Genomic DNA, 17,485 nt, shown 5'->3' on the forward strand with positions numbered 1-17,485 from the left:
GGGGGATTGTTTGAAGGAGATTTGCAAGACCAGTTTTTTTACACAGACAGTGCCTGGAATGCACTACCAGGGGAGAACATAAGAAATAGGAGCAGGAGTAGGCCATCTGGCCCATCAAGCCTGCTCTGCTATTCATTAAGATCATGGCTGATCTGACCGGGGACTCAGCTCCACCTACCTGCCTTTTCCCCATAACCCTTAATTCCCCTACTATGCAAAGATCTATCTAACTGTTTTTTAAATATATTTAATGAGGTAGCCTCCACTGCTTCCCTGAGCAGAGCATTCCACAGATTTACTACTCTCTGGGAAAAGCAGTTTCTCCTCATCTCCATCCTAAATCTACTCCCCTGAATCTTGAGGATATGTCCTCTAGTTCTAGTCTCACCTACCAGTGGAAACAACTTTCCTGCTTCTATTTTATCTATCCTTTCATAATTTTATATGTTGCTATAGAGGTGGTAGAAGCCAATATGATAGCAACATTTAAGAGGCATTTAGACAAATTCATTATGGATTGAAGGGCCTCTTTCTGTGCTGAACTGTTCTATGTTCTATATTCAATGGATGCAAGTCTAGCCTGTTCAACCTTTCCCCTAAAGACCACCCATGCATTAGGATTTTAGTTGGGCTTTGGGTTTGCTTCTACTAGGAATTTTTATCAGTTTCCAAGTGAGTTTCTGCCTCATCGCTTTTGGTTTGTGAGTGAGTTTTTGGTTAGATTTCTAGATTATTTATTTCTAGATTTCTGCTTAGATCTTAGGCTGTTTTTGTATGGGATTCAGTCACACATGCACTCATTTATAGAGGGAAGTGACTAAATCACGTATGGGATTACTTGGGGAAAAAAATCTCCTTTCATGTTTACACTAACCAAATCCCAGTTACTATATGGCCCCATTGATCTACGGGGGAAATCAATGAAAGAAGTGGGGTTTCTAAATCTCTTTCTCAATCTCGTTTCAGCTCTAAAGCCAACAGGAGCATTGTAGTTACATTACTGGACTAGTAGTCAAGATACCTGGATTGAAAATACAGAGACATGAGTTTGAATCACTCTATTTAGTTCAGTTAATTAATTAATTAAGATTAAAATGGCAGATATCGTTAATGGTAAAGAGCTGTCATAGAAACAGATCAAGGACCTTTAATGTAGGAAATCTGCTCTCCATACCCTGTGAGTCATGACTCCAGCAATGTGGTTAACTTTTAACTGTCCTCTGAAATGACCTTGCAGTTTATTCATTTAAAATCACAGATCCTATGTCTGTCAATCTAGCTTCAACCTGCCTTGCCAAATGAGTTTTGGAGTGTACAATACCTTGGCAGCACCATCACACAAACCACATTATATGTTGCTCAGAGGCACAAAAGAGTTCTGATGCAGGATCTTGACCCGAAACGTCGACTTTCCCTTTGCCTCCACAGATGCTGCCTGACCCACTGAGTTCCTCCAGCAGTTTGTCTATTACATGCTGCTGATGACTGCCAGCTGATTATTTTCAGTGCTGGATTACATAAAGTGTATAAGGCAACTGAAGACGATTTTCCTTTGATCTGACCAATCCTCCGCTCTCTTTCTCTCCAGCTTAAAACCGGTTTCATTTCTAATTTTTCCCAGCTCGGATGAAAAGCCGTTGATCAGCCCTTTAGACACAACATTGAATTCAGCAGTTTCAGATAACCATACTTTCCAGTTTGTATCAGATTTGGCCAGTTCTGTTGAAAACTTATCAACTGTAACAATAGCTCAGACTTATTCTGCCTCATCTCACCCAGTTCCTTTTAGCCTAAAGCAGCCATTAAATGATTCTTCCAACAAAAGATCACTGACCAGAAATGTTCAATCTGTTTCTCTCACCATGTGTTGCCTAATCTGCTGAGTATTTCCAGCACTTTCTGTTTATATATCAGATTTCCAGCATCAGCAGTTATTTTCTTTTGAGGCCAATAAGTATGACCTGTGATTGACATGCTGACTGATACACTTCAGAAGCACCTTCACCAGAGGGTTCAAGAAGGTGGCTCACCACGACCTTCTCAAAGGTGTTAGGAATGAGCATTAAACATCCTGGGAGTGAATAAGAAACAAAAGAACCAAACTTGTGTAGATACATAATATTTTATAGAGGAACCCAAGGCCTCTAATGCAATAGAATGAGCGTTCTACATTTAAGGTGAATACTATTAGAAGGTCTCACCAATGACACTACTGCAGTATATTGATCTTTCCACTGTTAAGACATGTTCCATTGGCAGCGCTGCAGTCAGTGTTGTCATAAAGTACATCATGTGGTAGCACATAATTCAATGGAACTATAATTAGTGATGGCATGATTGCAACAAGTAAAACTTGTTTACACACCCAGCCAGATGTTCCAAAATGGCCTGTTTACTTGTAAATAGGCTTTTTAAAGAGAAGAACAAAACTAGTGGAAGTACGCAGCTGGTTGGTCGGTATCTGAATAGAAGGAAAGCTCTTTGCATAGTATTTCATATCAGAAGTGAAGACATGAAAGGTAAGGGAAATGGAGAAATTTATTCAAATCCCGGACAGTGGTAAAAGATTATTTCAAAAATTACCTCTCTTCATCCACCTCAATTTCCGTTAGTGTCAACACACAAACTATAAATGACCAAAACACATACAGTATATCCCTTTGGTGCAAAAAACAGCCTGCTGGAGAAACTCAGCAGTTCAGCGGCATCTGTGAAGGCAGAGGGATGGTTGACATTTCAGGTCTAAAACTCTGCATCAGGACTGAGAGTGTTGAGGGGAGAGAGCCAGTATAAAAAGTGTTCAGGGCTGAATATTTCCACAGATGTTGCTTGACCCACTGAGTACTTCCAGGAGTTTGTTTTTTTGCTCCAGCTTCTAGCATCTGCAGTCCATTGTGTCTCTAGATCCCCTTGATATTTGTCACAAACTCTTCTCCACTTTTGATTCTCCCATTGAATCTCTCTGCATTTTCTCTCACTCTCTTTCTTTCTCACTCTCTTGATTTGGTTCATTTACAGAAGTATTTATGATTCTGAAATGTATTGGTAGAGTGGATGTGAGGAAGATATTTGCAGCTGAAAAACACAATGATGCTGGAGGAACTCAGCAGGCCAGGCAGCATCTGTGGAGAAAAGCAGGCAGTCAATGTTTCGGGTCAGGACCCTTCTTCAGGACTGAAGATAGGAATTTTCCCACTTTAAGTAATCCATAGCCCCCTTCCCAACAAAACCCCCAACCCCACCATGCTTCTTCCCTTTCCTAGCCTCTTTTTTTCAAACTTTTTTTCCTTTCTCTCCTTACCTTTGACCCATCCCCCGGTGGATCTGCTCTCCCCTCCTCCCCCGCACCTGCCTGTCACTATCTCTTACCTGCACCTACCTATCACCACCTTGTGCCCACCCCACCTCCCCTCTTTTGTCCACCTATCATTGCTCTGCTTTTCCCTCCTATATATTGGGCTTCCCTTTTTCCTATCTTCAGTCCTGAAGAAGGGTCCTGACCCGAAACGTTGACCGCCTGCTTTTCTCCATGGATGCTGCCTGGCCTGCTGAGTTCCTCCAGCATCATTGTATTTTCCATCTAGATTTCAGCATCTGCAGTCCTATGTTTCTCTAGATATTTGCGGTTGTTGAGTAGACCACAAATGAAGTTCTTAAATATAACACAAACATGAATGAACCCAGAGGGAATTTAGGAGAAACCTCTTCACCCAGGTGTTAGTTAGAACATAGATCTTACTACTGAGAGGAATAGTTCAAATATGGTGCATAGATACATTTAAAAGGAAGCTGGATAAACACAAGAAGGAGACATGAAAGAAGGTCAGGTTGAGGGGACGAAATGAAGAAGCTAGCGTGGAGTAAAAGACCAGCATGGATATTTGGGCCTTGTGAAGGATCGCTGCCTGTTCATGGTGTGTAATTTGATGTAACAATTTTAGAGGAAGCTTAAGGCAATGGAGCCAATGGTGTAAATGGGGAGGGAAGTGTACAACAGGCTGATAATGAATGGTAGTGGATTTCTTCACGCTGTAATCTGAAATTAACCTCCTTCAAAGAGAAATAAGGGCGAAGGCAATGAAGAAGCAAAAATTAAAAAAGAACAGGGAAATGGGATCAATTAGTGAAAATTTTGAAAATTCAAGAGGCCAGAAATTAAACCAAAATGTGGGTCAGTTCCTATAGCGTGGAGCTAATGAGAGTTCCAAACTTGTTCTTTCACAGCTGATGCTTACTCCTTTCTTTCTCCTCTTCACAGATCACTGCAATTTAATTAGTGTGACCTCCTGCTGGACTGGGTACTGGATATAATAAATGGCAGGGAATCGGTGATGTGGGTCTGTGAGTCTGATCTTCTCCTTGCTCTGGTACTCTGTTCTTGCCAGCCTACAGAAAGAGGAAAGAACTATATGTTATGAACTGAATGTAATACACCATTTTATATGGTGTTTATACTACGATATTCTATGCACCATGGCATTTTGCTGGATAGGATACATCGAGTGAGCAGAGAAGATTTACCAGAAGCAAGTTTATACAATAAGCATAGTGAAGGGAGAGTCTTCTTCTACTCCTTTCAAACCTTTGACTGTAATTAAAACTTGAAATTATGCCTTACTACAGCATAGCTGCACAAAATAAGTATTCAACAATCCTGATGAAGGGTCTTGACCTGAAATGTTAATTGTCCATTTTCCTCCATTGGTGCTGCCTGACCCGCTGAGTTCCTCCAGTATCTCGTGTGTTGCTTGGTGTTCAACAAGTAAGGTGGTGTGAGGGCTTTAGCAAGTGTCATGTAAATAAATAATAAAAGATGAGAAGCAGGTAATAACTTTGGATAGCTAATTGGTGCAGGATTGGGTATTTTGGAAATAACTTATCTGACAAAGATCATCTACATGAAACATTACCTCTGTTTCTCTCTCTACAGGTGCTGCCTGACCTGTTGAGTACTTTCAGCATTTTCTGCTCTTACTTAAACTATAGAGTCACAAAGAGATACAGCACAGGAACAGATCATTCAGCCCACCAAGTCTGTGTCTATTTTTACTCAATAACTCTACCCTAACCCACACTATCCTCCCCAGATTTCCATTAACTCTATCTCCACCTCAGATTCTACTCCTCATGTACACTAAGGACAATTTACATTGACCCATTAACTTACCAACCCTAATGTCTTTGGGATGTGAGAGTAAACTGGAGCACCCGGAGAAAACCCATGCAGTCACAGGGAAAATGTGCAAACTCCACACAGCATCAGAGGTCAGGATGGAACTCAGGTCACTGTGAGGTTGCAGCTGTACCAGCTGTGTCACTATGCCATCAAAAAAATGTTTTCTTATAAGCGGAAAGGGAGGAGGCTGGGGTGGGGAATGAGGAGCAGTCATTCAACAAGCCAGCTTTAGGCAGAATGGAACTGGGTGAGATGATGTAGGATAGATCTGTAGGGAAATGTAATTAGTAATCTCTAGGACTCTCTTAGGTGCTCACTTCTGAGAACATCTTTAGGGGAATTTACCTCCACCTTCCCTCCCAAAACCTACCTGCTGACCACTGCTGGCCTGGGTTAGCTTCCCCTGCCTCTCCACCTCCCTATACTTCCCTAAGACCTGTCTACATATTCCAGGAAGTAACCAGTATTTTTCAGACACACAATATCTTTCTAAGCTGCTTTACCACATCTAAAGCTGTGGCTGAGATCATCACATTTCATGAGGCTTCATCATTTGCCACAAATATTGCCCTAAGTGAAATACTAAAGCACAAACTGAAAAATCAGAAAATTAGTCCAATACCTCCTTGACCCATAGTAAAATTTTCTGTTGCAATGCAAAACCCACAATTGTGTTAGAAGCCCTGTAATTACACTGTTATGTGATGTTCCCAATTCCAGTAGCCTTTCAATATTTTACAATGATAATGCTTCCAGACAATAACCTATTCACTCTCTGATGTCTCTGTTTTTAATCATGCTTACAAAAATGTTTCTTCTGGTAATTTATAAACTAAAAACTTCCCAATCTTCCTAACATTTTAACATTTTAAATTTAAGAGAGGCTCCAATAAAATTGTGTGAGAAAAAAAATAAAATGCTTCTCATGTGTTTTCAAATGTAGTTACAAAAGTTCTATTTATCTAAGCACTATCAATTATTCAGTGAACATTGAAGGTAAATTAGATTTCCACCATGACAAATTTGCCACCTTCTCTTCATTTGGGCCACTCTGATAATCAACATTTTGGACTGTTTTAGTGACTTTACCACAGTGAGAAGCTCCAAGGAGAGTTACAGCAGATCCTCACACCACAGGAAGAAGCTGTTCAGTCCATCATGCCTCTCTAAAGGAAGTGACTGACTAGTGCCAAGTCCTCTGTGTGTTCCCTATTTTCCCTTTCATGTCTGATTCTAATTCCCCTCTGAAAGTTAATACTTTCTACACCTTTGATCTAACTTCACACCAGAAATCACTGCCATTCTCATTAATCTTTATTTATTAGTTGGTGTTTTCTGCCTTCTCAAGTTTGGATTCCCGAAAGGCCATTTTCCTGCTCACTGCCTTCCACCCTGGTTAATCCTCTGATGTCTGCACTTGTGCACTTGTCATTAATGAAGAGAACACTTGATGTCATGTGTTCAATCACATTGACATAGCTGGGGCTGGCGTATGTCCTGTGTGCTTTGCACATCTCTTGAAACTCACTGCTCTCCTTACTCGCAAGGTAATGTGGAAAAGAACATAAAGACATAAGAATCAGAAGCAGGAATGTGCCATAATTTCTTCAGTCCTTCTCTGCCATTCATTATGACCTTGGTTAAGCAAATCTTGGCCACAGCAACATTTTCCTGCTCTTTCCCCATACTCCCCGATTCCTTTGTTTTTCAAATGCCTATTATCACCCACCTTGAATATGTTCAATGACTATGCCACCACACCTCTCTGGGATAGAGAAATTCAGAATCACAACCTTCAGAGAGAAGAAACTCTTTCTCATCTTCATCCTAAATGGATGACCCTTCTGAAACAATGCCCCCTGGTTCTTGGGAACCTCACCAGAGAAACATTCAGCATCCACCTTGCCAATCTCCCACAGAATCTTATATGTTTCAATAAGATCATCTCTCATTCTTCTAAACTCCGGTGAGTAGAGGCTCAACCTACTGAAACTCTTTTCATACATCAACCCCTTATCCCAGGAATCAACCCTCTCCAACACACCCTTCCTTAAAAACCAAAGCGGTATTCCTGGTAAAGTTGCATCAAAAGATCCCCGCTTTTATATCCCATGCCTCTTGAATTAAAGGTCACGTTCCATTAGCTTTCTAAATTACCTGCTGTGGTTATATGCCAACCTGTTGTATTTCATGTTTTCTGATGTACTACAACTCACTCCACTTAAATAACAATTTACTTTTTCTTTCTTTCTTCCAAAGTGAATAACTTCAAATTTCCCCACACCATATGCCATTGCCAACTGCTCACCCATGCACTTCACCTATCCATATCCCCAATCAGGCTCTTTGTGCCCTTATCACAACTAGTTAACCCTATTACTTTGTATTATTAGCATATCTGAGTACATACACTGTGTCTCTTCATCCAAGGGATTACTATAGGTTGTAAATAGTTGAGTCCTCAGCACTGATCCCTAGGGGAGGAGGAGGGGTGGGGCACTAGTTGCACTAGGTAACTCCCAAGACCCATTCATCCTGATACGTTCTAACAAAAAAGAAAACTTCCAGGGACAAGACATACCATTCGTGATTAACTAAAATATTTAAAAGATAGAGCAAAGCATTAAGAATAAGCACAGAGGCAATTTGGGTGGAGATCAAAACCAGGAAAGGTGCAATTATGCTGATGGAATTATACTATAATCCCCCCACTAGCTACTGAAAGGTGGAGGAACAGATTGTAGATGGATTATGCAGAAACAACAGGGTTGTCATAGTGGGGACTTCAAATTCCCCTGTATTGACTGGAACTTCCTTAATACAAGAGGCTTAGATGGGGCGGGATTTCTTCAGTGCATCCCAGAGGGGTTCTTAGAACAGTGTGCGGAGAGTCCAACTACAGGAGAGAACATGACCTGGTTTTTGGAAATGAACCAGGCCAAGTGACAGACCTGATAGTGGGTGGACATTTTGGGAATAGTGACCACAACTCATTATGTTTTAAGATAGTTATGAGTAAGGATAGAAGTGGATGCTGCGGGAAGGTACTATATTGGGGGAGGAAAAATTACGGCAGGACAAGGCAGGAGCTAAGGGCCATTGACTGGGAGCAGCTGCTGTCGGACAAGTCCATGTCTGACATGTGGGAGTTGTTTAAAGACCAGTTGATCAGAGTTCAGGATTGGCCTGTTCCAGTAAGGAGAAGGATGGTAAGGTAACGGAACCTTGGATGACCTGAGAGGTCCTAAACTTAGTCAGGAAGAATAAGGAAGCATCTGTAAGGTTTAGGGAGGTAAACTCAGACTGGGCCCTCGTGGAATATAAAGATAGCATTAAAGTGCTCAAGCAGGCAATTAGGAAGGCCAAAAGAGGCAATGAAATGTCCTTGGTGAGCAGAGTCAAGGATAATCCCAAGGCATTTTATACATATATTAAGAAAAAGAGGATAACTAAGGAGAGGGTAGATCCACTCAAGGATAAAGAAGGGAATTTGTGCTTGGAGTCAGAGCAAGTGGCTGAGGTACTAAATGAGTACTTTGTGTCGATATTTATTGAGAAGAAATTTGAGGATAGCGAAAACAGAGTGAGGCATCCTAATGTGCTGGAAGATTTTGAGATTAAGGAGGAGGTAGTGCTGGGTCTTCTGAAAAGCATTACGGTGGATAAATTCCCAGAGCCTGATGGCATATATCCCAGAATATTGAAAGAAGAAAGTGAGGAGATTGCTGGCACTTTGAGAAGAATCTTTGATGTCCTCACTGACAAAAGGTCCCAGAGGACTGGAGAGTAACAAATGTTGTGCCCTGTTCAAGAAGTGAAATGGGCATAATCCAGGTAATTACAGACCAGTGAACTTCACGTCAGCGGTGGGGAAGCAGTTGGAGAGGATACTGAAGGATAGGATTCATACACATTTGGAAAGGCATGGTCTCTTTTTTTCTTTTTCTATCTTTTTATTAATTTTCAAATTAGTACAAAATAATATATATAACATTAGTAATTATACTTATGGTGCGAAGAGATCAGGATAACAATCATAACAGATAATATATATAATCACAAGGAGTAAAAAAAAGTAATCTAGCCCCCCCGTTCTCTTATTAAGTGAACAAATACAAGAGGAAAGATTGAAAAGAAATGAAATTTAATTATATGAAAGAAGAACCCCCAAATCAAAAAACTATTGATAATAAACCAAAAAAAAACAAAAACTTCAAAAAAAAACTGGACTGATATTTTTTCAATTAAAAGGAAAAAAAACATTACTATGTTGTCAACTCCACTCCTCTGCATTCAAGGGTTATTGAAAGGGATCTGAAAAAGGTCAGCTTATATCAAATGGAAATATTGAATAAATGGGCTCCAAACTTCCTCAAATTTAAGCAAAGGATCAACAGTACCACTCCAAATTTTTTCTAAGTTTAAACATGCTATAGTTTGAGAAAACCACTGAAGAGTGGTGGGAGGTATTGGATCCTTCCATTTGAACAAAATAGATCGCTTGTCCATTAATGTGACAAAGGTGATCATACAACAAGCAGAAGCAGATAAATGGCGACATTCCATCATTGGTAACTCAAAAATTGCAGTAATAGGATGAGGTTGTAAATCAATATTCAATACAAATGAAATAATGTTAAAAATATCTTTCCAATATTTTTCCAAAAGGGGACAGGAACAAAACATATGTGTCAGGGAAGACATCTCTGAATTACATCTGTCACATATAGGATTTATATGATGATAAAAACAGGCTGGCATGGTCTCCTTAGGGAATCAGCATAGCTTTGTGCAGGACAGATCATGTCTTACAAACTTGATTGAGTTTTTTGAGGAGGTGACAAAGGTGCTTGATGAGGATAAGGCATCTACGTGGACTTTACTAAGGCATTTGACAAGGTCCCTCATGGTAGGTTGATTCAGAAGATAAAGATGCATGGGATCAGGGTGAATTACAAGTTTGGATTCGGAACTGGCTTGCCCATAGCAGACGATGAGTAGGGGTGGAAGGCTATTCTTCTGGCTGGAGCTCCATGACTAATGGTGTGCTGCAAGGATTGGTGCTGGGACCTCTGTCATTTGTGATATATATCAATGATTTGGATGAAAATGTAGGTGGATGGCTTAGCAAGTTTGCGGATGACACAATGATTGGTGGAGTTGTGGACAGTGTAAGGGGCTATCAAAGAATACAGAGGGATATAGATTGGTTACGGATATGGGCAGAAAAGTGGCAGAAGGAGTTTAAACCAGGCAAGTGTGAAATGTTGCACTTTGGGAGGTCAAATGAAAGGAGAAAGTATTCAGTTAATGGTACGATTCTTAAATATCATTGAGATACAAAGGGATCTTGGGGTCCAGTTCCATAGTTCACTGAAATGTGGCTACGTAAGTGGATAATGTAGTAAAGAAGGTGTATGGAATGCCTGCCTTCATTGGTAGGGGTGTTGAGTATAAGAGTAAGGAAGTCATGCTGCAACTATATAAAACTTTAGTCAGACCACACTTGGAGTATTGTGTGCAGTTCTGGTCACCCCATTATAGGAAGGATGTGGAGATTGTGGAGAAGGTGCAGAAAAGGTTTACCAGGATGCTGCCTGGATTAGAGGGGATGAGCTGTAAGGACAAGTTAGATAAACTTGGGTTGTTCTCCTTAGAGCATTGGAGGCTGAGGGGAGACCTGGTAGAGGTTTTTAAAATTATGAGAGGCATAGATAGGGTAGACAGTCAGAACCTGTTCCCCGGGGTAGAAATGTCAAACACCAGAGGAGATGCTTTTAAGGTTAGGGGGGAGGGGGAAGGTTAAAGGCGACATGAAGGTCAAGTTTTTTATGCAGAGTGTGGTAGGTGCCTGGAAGCAGACAGTTTGGTGGAGGTTAAGAGGCTTTTGGATAGACACATGAATATGAAAGGAATGGAGGAATATGGATGATAATCAGGAGGAGGACACTTAGTATAAATTGGCATCAAGATCGGCACAACATCATGGGCTGAATGGCCGGTCCTGTGTTGTACTGTTCTATGTTCTATAGAATTGCACAAAGGCGGGTGGTAGGTCAGAAGATTGGACATAATATTAAAAAATAATGGAAAGACGAAAAGCATTAGAGTACAAGATAAAGCTAGCCAACAATGTAAAATCAGATAGTAAGAGTTACTGTAGATAGTTAAAAAAGAATTCAAAGTGAGCTTTGATCCTACAGAAGGTGACTCTGGGAATTAATCACAGAAAAAAAGGAGTTGGTAATTGAATTAAACAGATATTTTACAACATTCTTCACTGCAGAGGATATTCAGGTAAGTAATATAATTTAATCATGGATGAGGTTTACAAAACTGAGGTCTGCCTGTCCTTTGCATTAAAGTTCCCACCATCTCAAGGTAGAGTAGGGGTGTTCTCTCCAATGTATTAGTCAATATTTATCCTTTCATTCATGTCAACATTTTATTACTTATCTCAGTCCTGATGGAGAATCATACAGTGCACAAATTGAGCACTCAGTTTACTGCATTGCATCAATGACCATACTTCAAAAGTACCTCAGTGGCTACAAAGCCTTTTGGGACCCCCTTGGGTTGTGAAGGCTGCTGTATAAAGACACATCTCTCTTCCTTTGTATGTTCTGATATAATCTTCCCTAGCAGGAAAATTCCAATAATGCAGTTTCCTGCAGATAAGTCTGAAGTTGAGATATATAATCAACAGAATGCCTGAAAATCAGACTACTTTCCTACCAGAACTAGGAATCTTTTCTGTGGAGAGGAGAAATAAGAAAGGCACTTGATGGAGTTATTCATATTCATGAAGCTTAGGATTGTAGGCTCAAGGCAAATTAATTTAATACAGGATAACAGAACAAATGGGTAAAAGTGAAATTGAAAGGGAGTATGCTAGGGAACAGTATCCCAGTTTTGCAGCTATCGTGGCAACTGACTGGGCGCCAGTGAGTGAAATATTTGAAAGGTCAAATTGGGCAAGTATTTTGGAGCAACACATTTTTAGATACAGTTGTTGGATGATAAGCAGGGGAACTCTATGCGCCTTATTGAGAAAGGATTTTCTTATATCGCAGTGGCATGCAAGTAACAGAGTGGAGCATAGCAATAGGAAATCAAAAGTCTGAGTTCATACATCCATAATGGACCCTGCCTAATTCTCCATCCAGTACACAACCAAAATCTTCAGTAACAATGATTTCTTTGAGGTACTTCACCACATTTGTGACTCAGATCATAACATTCCATGAGAATTTATCATTTGCCACAAATTGTTTCAATAAAATCTTTCTTCCTTGAACAATGTTTATTATAAATTGCCTGTTGCAATGCCAAATCCACAACTGTCTTCAATGCCTGTAGTATTTGTCATGCATAGTACCTCTCTGGCAGCCTCTCGCTATGTTACAATCATGGGATTTCCAGACATTACACTTTATCTCGCCCTCTAGTATCCATGTTTTTAATCACCCATTAAGCTTGCAGAAGTTTCTTCTGACAATTTATAAATTACTGATTTTTTAAATTTTCCTAATATTTTAGCGTTTTTAAATAAGTGGTACTCTAAGGGGAAAAAATTGAGTAATTACTTAAACAGTTTTCCAATTGTAAGAGTACAAATTCAAATTATCCGATTGCTAACAGAAGTTATGAAAGGAAGTTACATTTCAACCACAGTAAATTTGTCATCTTCCACTCATTTGGACTATACTGATAATCAACAACTTTAATCTATGTCATACCCTTAACCTAGTGAAAGATTTCAAGCCGGTTATGCTACTGAATTCGTGCCAACTGGCCAAGCTTTCTCCATAGATGTTTCCCCACTTTTCCTTTCAAATATATATTTGATCCCTCATTGAAAGTTAATACTCTCTATGCCCTTGCTTTAAATTATGGCCTGAAATGATGTCCACTATCTATTAAACCTTGCAGAGAAACTGATGTATTTAGAAGTTGATGTTCTGTCCCCTCTCAAGCCTTGATTCCTTAAGCAACCTTTTCCTGCTCACTACCTTCCACCCTAGGAGATCCATCTGATGACTGGGGATGTCATTAATGATGTGGTGTTGGAGTGCTCTTTGTGAGCTTTGCAAGTCTTTGGAGGCTCACTTCCTTCTTTCAAAGCAACATAATGTCAATGAGATATAAAATCAAGCTCCATCTTCTTTTGGGGGAGGGGCCATGCTGAAGGTCCTGTAGGAATGTCTAATTGATTGTTCACCTCTGAGCAGTCATTTTGCAGTGGGGATTATTTTGTTGTTACTGCATGATCTTTGGCAGATGCCATTTATCTCTATTAGGATTATGGTTGACAGACACTTGTTGGCTTAGCTGGCTTGCAAGGAATAAATAAAACTGTGAAAGTTTTAAAAATTAGCCTCCTCCACTTTGTTAAAAATACAACAGACCCCATAATCTCAAGGAAGAGGAAGAGTAATACTTCCAGCATCTGCAGTCTCTTGTGTCTCCAAAAGTAATACTTGGTTCAGGAGTTGAAGTGGATGTATAATTGAGCAGAGAGACCTGCACACTTGGATGGGAATTTCTGCCTCATTTTCTTTGACAGTTGTGGGATTTTCTTGACTCCTAACCAAGAGTTTTGATATTGATAAGAAGGATTTTTTAGCTTAATCTGTAGGTTTGCAGTGTTGAAACTGAGTTTCAATATTAGAACTGAGTTTAGTTCTTAGAGATACAACTGGATAAAAACAATGTCATTGATACTGGAACATCCAATATAATGAGCTAAGTGACTGCTTTGTGAAACCCGTTTTCACTTGCAATGTATTATCTTCTAAAACTTCAACTATTTTTATTGTCATTGATATTTGACCAGATTAGTTGAATCATCTCTGGTATGGATATGACTCTTTGTTATTATAAGCTGAATAAAAAATATTTTGTAATTACTTGGTGGTTCCACATTGGTATCAATATAAACCTAATGGAATGTAGAATGAATTGGAGAAAATTTAACCCTAAATTAGGCAATAGTTTTAGGGAAACTGACTAACACAAATACTATTACAGTATTATATGTCTCTCATAAGAAGAAAGTCTCTCCGTCCACTGCTGTTCACGCTGCTGACCCATGACTGTTCTGCCAACTCAAGCTCCAAGTATATCATCAAGTTTGCTGATGATACAACAGTGGTGGGCCTCATCAGCAGGAATGATGAAACAGCTTACAGAGAGGAGGTGGCAAGACTGGCGGATTGGTGCTCGGTCAACAATCTCTCCTCGAACGTGGACAAAACAAGAGAGATGATTGTGGATTTTTGAAAGACTCAGGCTGACCACTTACCCCTGTGCATCAATGGCATCATTGTACAGAGAGTCAGCTGTTATAAGTTCTTGGGAATACATATAGCAGACCACCTGTCCTGGTCAACTAACATCTCTTCCCTCGCCAAGAAGGCACAGCAGTGTCTCCACTTTTTACGGTGACTGAAAAAAGCAAACCTGCCCTCCCCCACCCTCACCACATTCTATAGGGGTACCATTGAGAGTGTCCTGACTAGCTGCATCTCTGCCTGATACGGTAACTGTAACATCACTGACCATAAGTCTTTGCAGAGAATTGCGCGTACAGCGAAAAAGATCATTGGAGTACTTCTTCCCTCCATCTCGGATATTTACAATACACGATGTACACGTAAGGTTTATAGAATCATAGATGACCCTTCTCATCCCTCCCACAACTTGTCCCACTGCCGTCTTGCAAGTGGTACCAGAGCATCCGGGCCAGAATTACCAGAGTGCATAACAGTTTTTTCCCCCAGGCTGTCAGGCTCCTGAATATCCTGGTAGATAAATGCCGTGTCAAAAGCCCTGGTTTGCACAACAGCGTATAAGAACTTTGGCTGCTGCTGAACATGTTTATACAATGAGTACAACACACTGATCTTGTATTTCTCTTGCCCGACTTGGATTTGCACTAACTCTGCACTAAATTTGTATTTTGTATATACCGTTTTTTTGCACTATTTGTACTTGCACTATTTTTTTTGATTTTTTGTTTTTTGTTTGTGTTTATTGTATGTCTTCTGTTCCATGCATATCCTCTGTTGTGTGAGTCTGGGGGAAACGACATTTTGTTCCACCATGTGTTTTTATAGCATGGATGAATGACAATAAAGTAACTTGAACTTGAACTTGAAATAATTAATTACATGCTCTCAGATTCTTATTTTGTCTTTGATGTTTATTCATCTTTCTAATTTCACTATAACTTTACCTCCTAAAACATTTGGGTAGTTTTTGTACCTCTTTCATTCTTTCTCCTGGTGCTCTCTACCTATTCAGTTGAAGGACTTTTGCAATTATCTGTAATTGATTATCTGAAAGTCGAGGTCCAGTCAGCTCATTGGGCGATTGAATAGAAGACCAGCAAAATTAAGTCTTCCATAATCTGAAATATCCAGCAATGGACTCTCTTCCCACTCCTGTTCCGTTACATCAGGGACCATCCAAGGATCTAACCTTGGCCCCTCGTTTCTCATCTACATTCTGCCCCTCAGCAACGTCCTTTGAAGCACAACAGCAGTGTCCAGGTTCTATGATGATACTCAGTTCCATCTCATCAAGGCCTCTGTTCAGCCTCTACAATACTGTTGTGTGGTGGGTAACCTGTCCAACATCAGTTCCTCTCTGAACCAAAATTTCTCCCACAGAACATAAGGAAATGGAAGACATTGCCTTCAGTTCTCAAAACCAACTCCATTCCTTAGCCACTTAATACAAAGAATAAAACTCATTTAAAATGTCATTGTACTAGGAGTTTCAAATAATTTGGCAGTGACAGTGAGAAATCTGCTACTGATGTCCATTCCTGGTAAGCAATTGAAGGCTGCTAGTCAGTCTGAGTGGAGAGGTGCACTTTATGTACGTACTCAGTTGACCTTGTCACCTTCTACCATTCTTAAGTTCCACTGGTTCCATCCTCCTTCCTCTCCACTGGCCCACAGACAATTGCAACCACAGATTCTAATAACACCCGAGCTCAGTTTACATCCATATCCTCTCAGTCTCTGTAATGTTGCCTGTTCTCTGCCTCAGCCTTTTGGTTCTGAAGCCTCCCTCTATGTTTTTATTGCCTCCTAGCTATTCCAATACTTTCCTTCTTGTACCAACGTCCTTCACAAATTTAAGTTCATCTGAAATTCTGCGACCTGTATCTAACCTGCATTGCCCAGTTCATCCATCACCTTGTGCTTCGTGAGCCTTTATTGGACTTCTGGTACACCAAGAGAATGAATATATAATGGTCAGCCTGGTGTTGAAATTCTCCATGCCTTCGTTTCCAGCTCCCCCACCCCTCCAACCCCCACCTATCTCTCAAACATCCTGTAATCCCTTGGCCCTCTGAGAACTTTGAATCCTTCGAACTCTGGCCAAATCTTCTTTCCTCATGACCTGATGACTTGGCCCTAAACTCTGGAAGTAATGCCTGGAAATTGGATCAAAACCTTACTTGCTTTATCAGCACTGTGAGCTACAAAATTGTTTATACAGGGAGAGAATTGCAATGATGATCTTCTCTGCATAAAACTGCAATCTCTGCTCAGTTCGACTGGGCATATCACGTCAGGAGGTATGGTGGTGCAATGGAGTGGGACCACTGGTGACTCAGGATATCATCAGGACAAGTGATTGTGTGTGTGTGTGTGTGTGGGGGGGGGGGGGTGCATGGTGTGTGGGGGAATCACCATATCCTGCCTCCCCTACGCTTTCCTCACCTCCACAGCAGCCTCCAAGCTGCCATAGGGAGAAGTCATTCAGGGTCCAACTTGACCAAGCTTTTAATCGATCTTCTCAATATCTACTTCAGCTCAGCATCACCCTTTGTCTAATTTTAACTTTGCACTCTACTCTGGGGCATTTTTCTATCATAAAGGCCCATTAAAAATGCAGGGCTGAAATGATGAAGGTGAATTTGAGTTCTTGGCTGGCAGCGGGTGGGATTGGAAGTTGGTGTCATCTCTTTTGAAGGTGATGATTAGCCAGCTCAATAACCTACAGCAAGTTTTCAGTATTGTGAATTATGCTGAAGAGAAACAAGGTATGTTTCAACAAATCAGGGAGCTACTCCTTCAGTAAACAGGAGACTTCAGCTTTACATGATCTCACTGTGCAATGGGATACACTAAGTTGTTGCTCAGAGCACTATATATGCATATGGATTCCAACTCTCATCTCTTCATCCAGTTAGATTTTGTGTAAGACTGTACCCATGTACTTTTGGTATTGGTATTGGTATTGGTTTATTATTGTCACTTGTACCGAGGTACAGTGAAAAGCTTGCCTTAC

At 40.4% G+C, this 17,485-nt stretch overlaps 1 long non-coding RNA gene across 3 annotated transcripts in view; it reads right to left on the bottom strand.

Annotated features, from left to right (window-relative positions):
• The window catches only part of LOC127572768 (uncharacterized), a 66,812-nt gene that overhangs the window by 21,851 nt on the left and 27,476 nt on the right, over window positions 1-17,485 (bottom strand). For 2 of the 3 annotated variants that reach the window (XR_007956683.1, XR_007956682.1), the window contains exon 3: window positions 3,548-4,386. This is a non-coding gene — a long non-coding RNA (uncharacterized LOC127572768). Of the gene's footprint in view, window positions 1-3,547; window positions 4,387-17,485 lie in introns of those variants that run through there. The other variant, XR_007956684.1, reaches the window with a different exon arrangement.

This window comes from Pristis pectinata, chromosome 7 (assembly GCF_009764475.1).
Source record: "Pristis pectinata isolate sPriPec2 chromosome 7, sPriPec2.1.pri, whole genome shotgun sequence".
NCBI lineage: Eukaryota > Metazoa > Chordata > Chondrichthyes > Rhinopristiformes > Pristidae > Pristis > Pristis pectinata.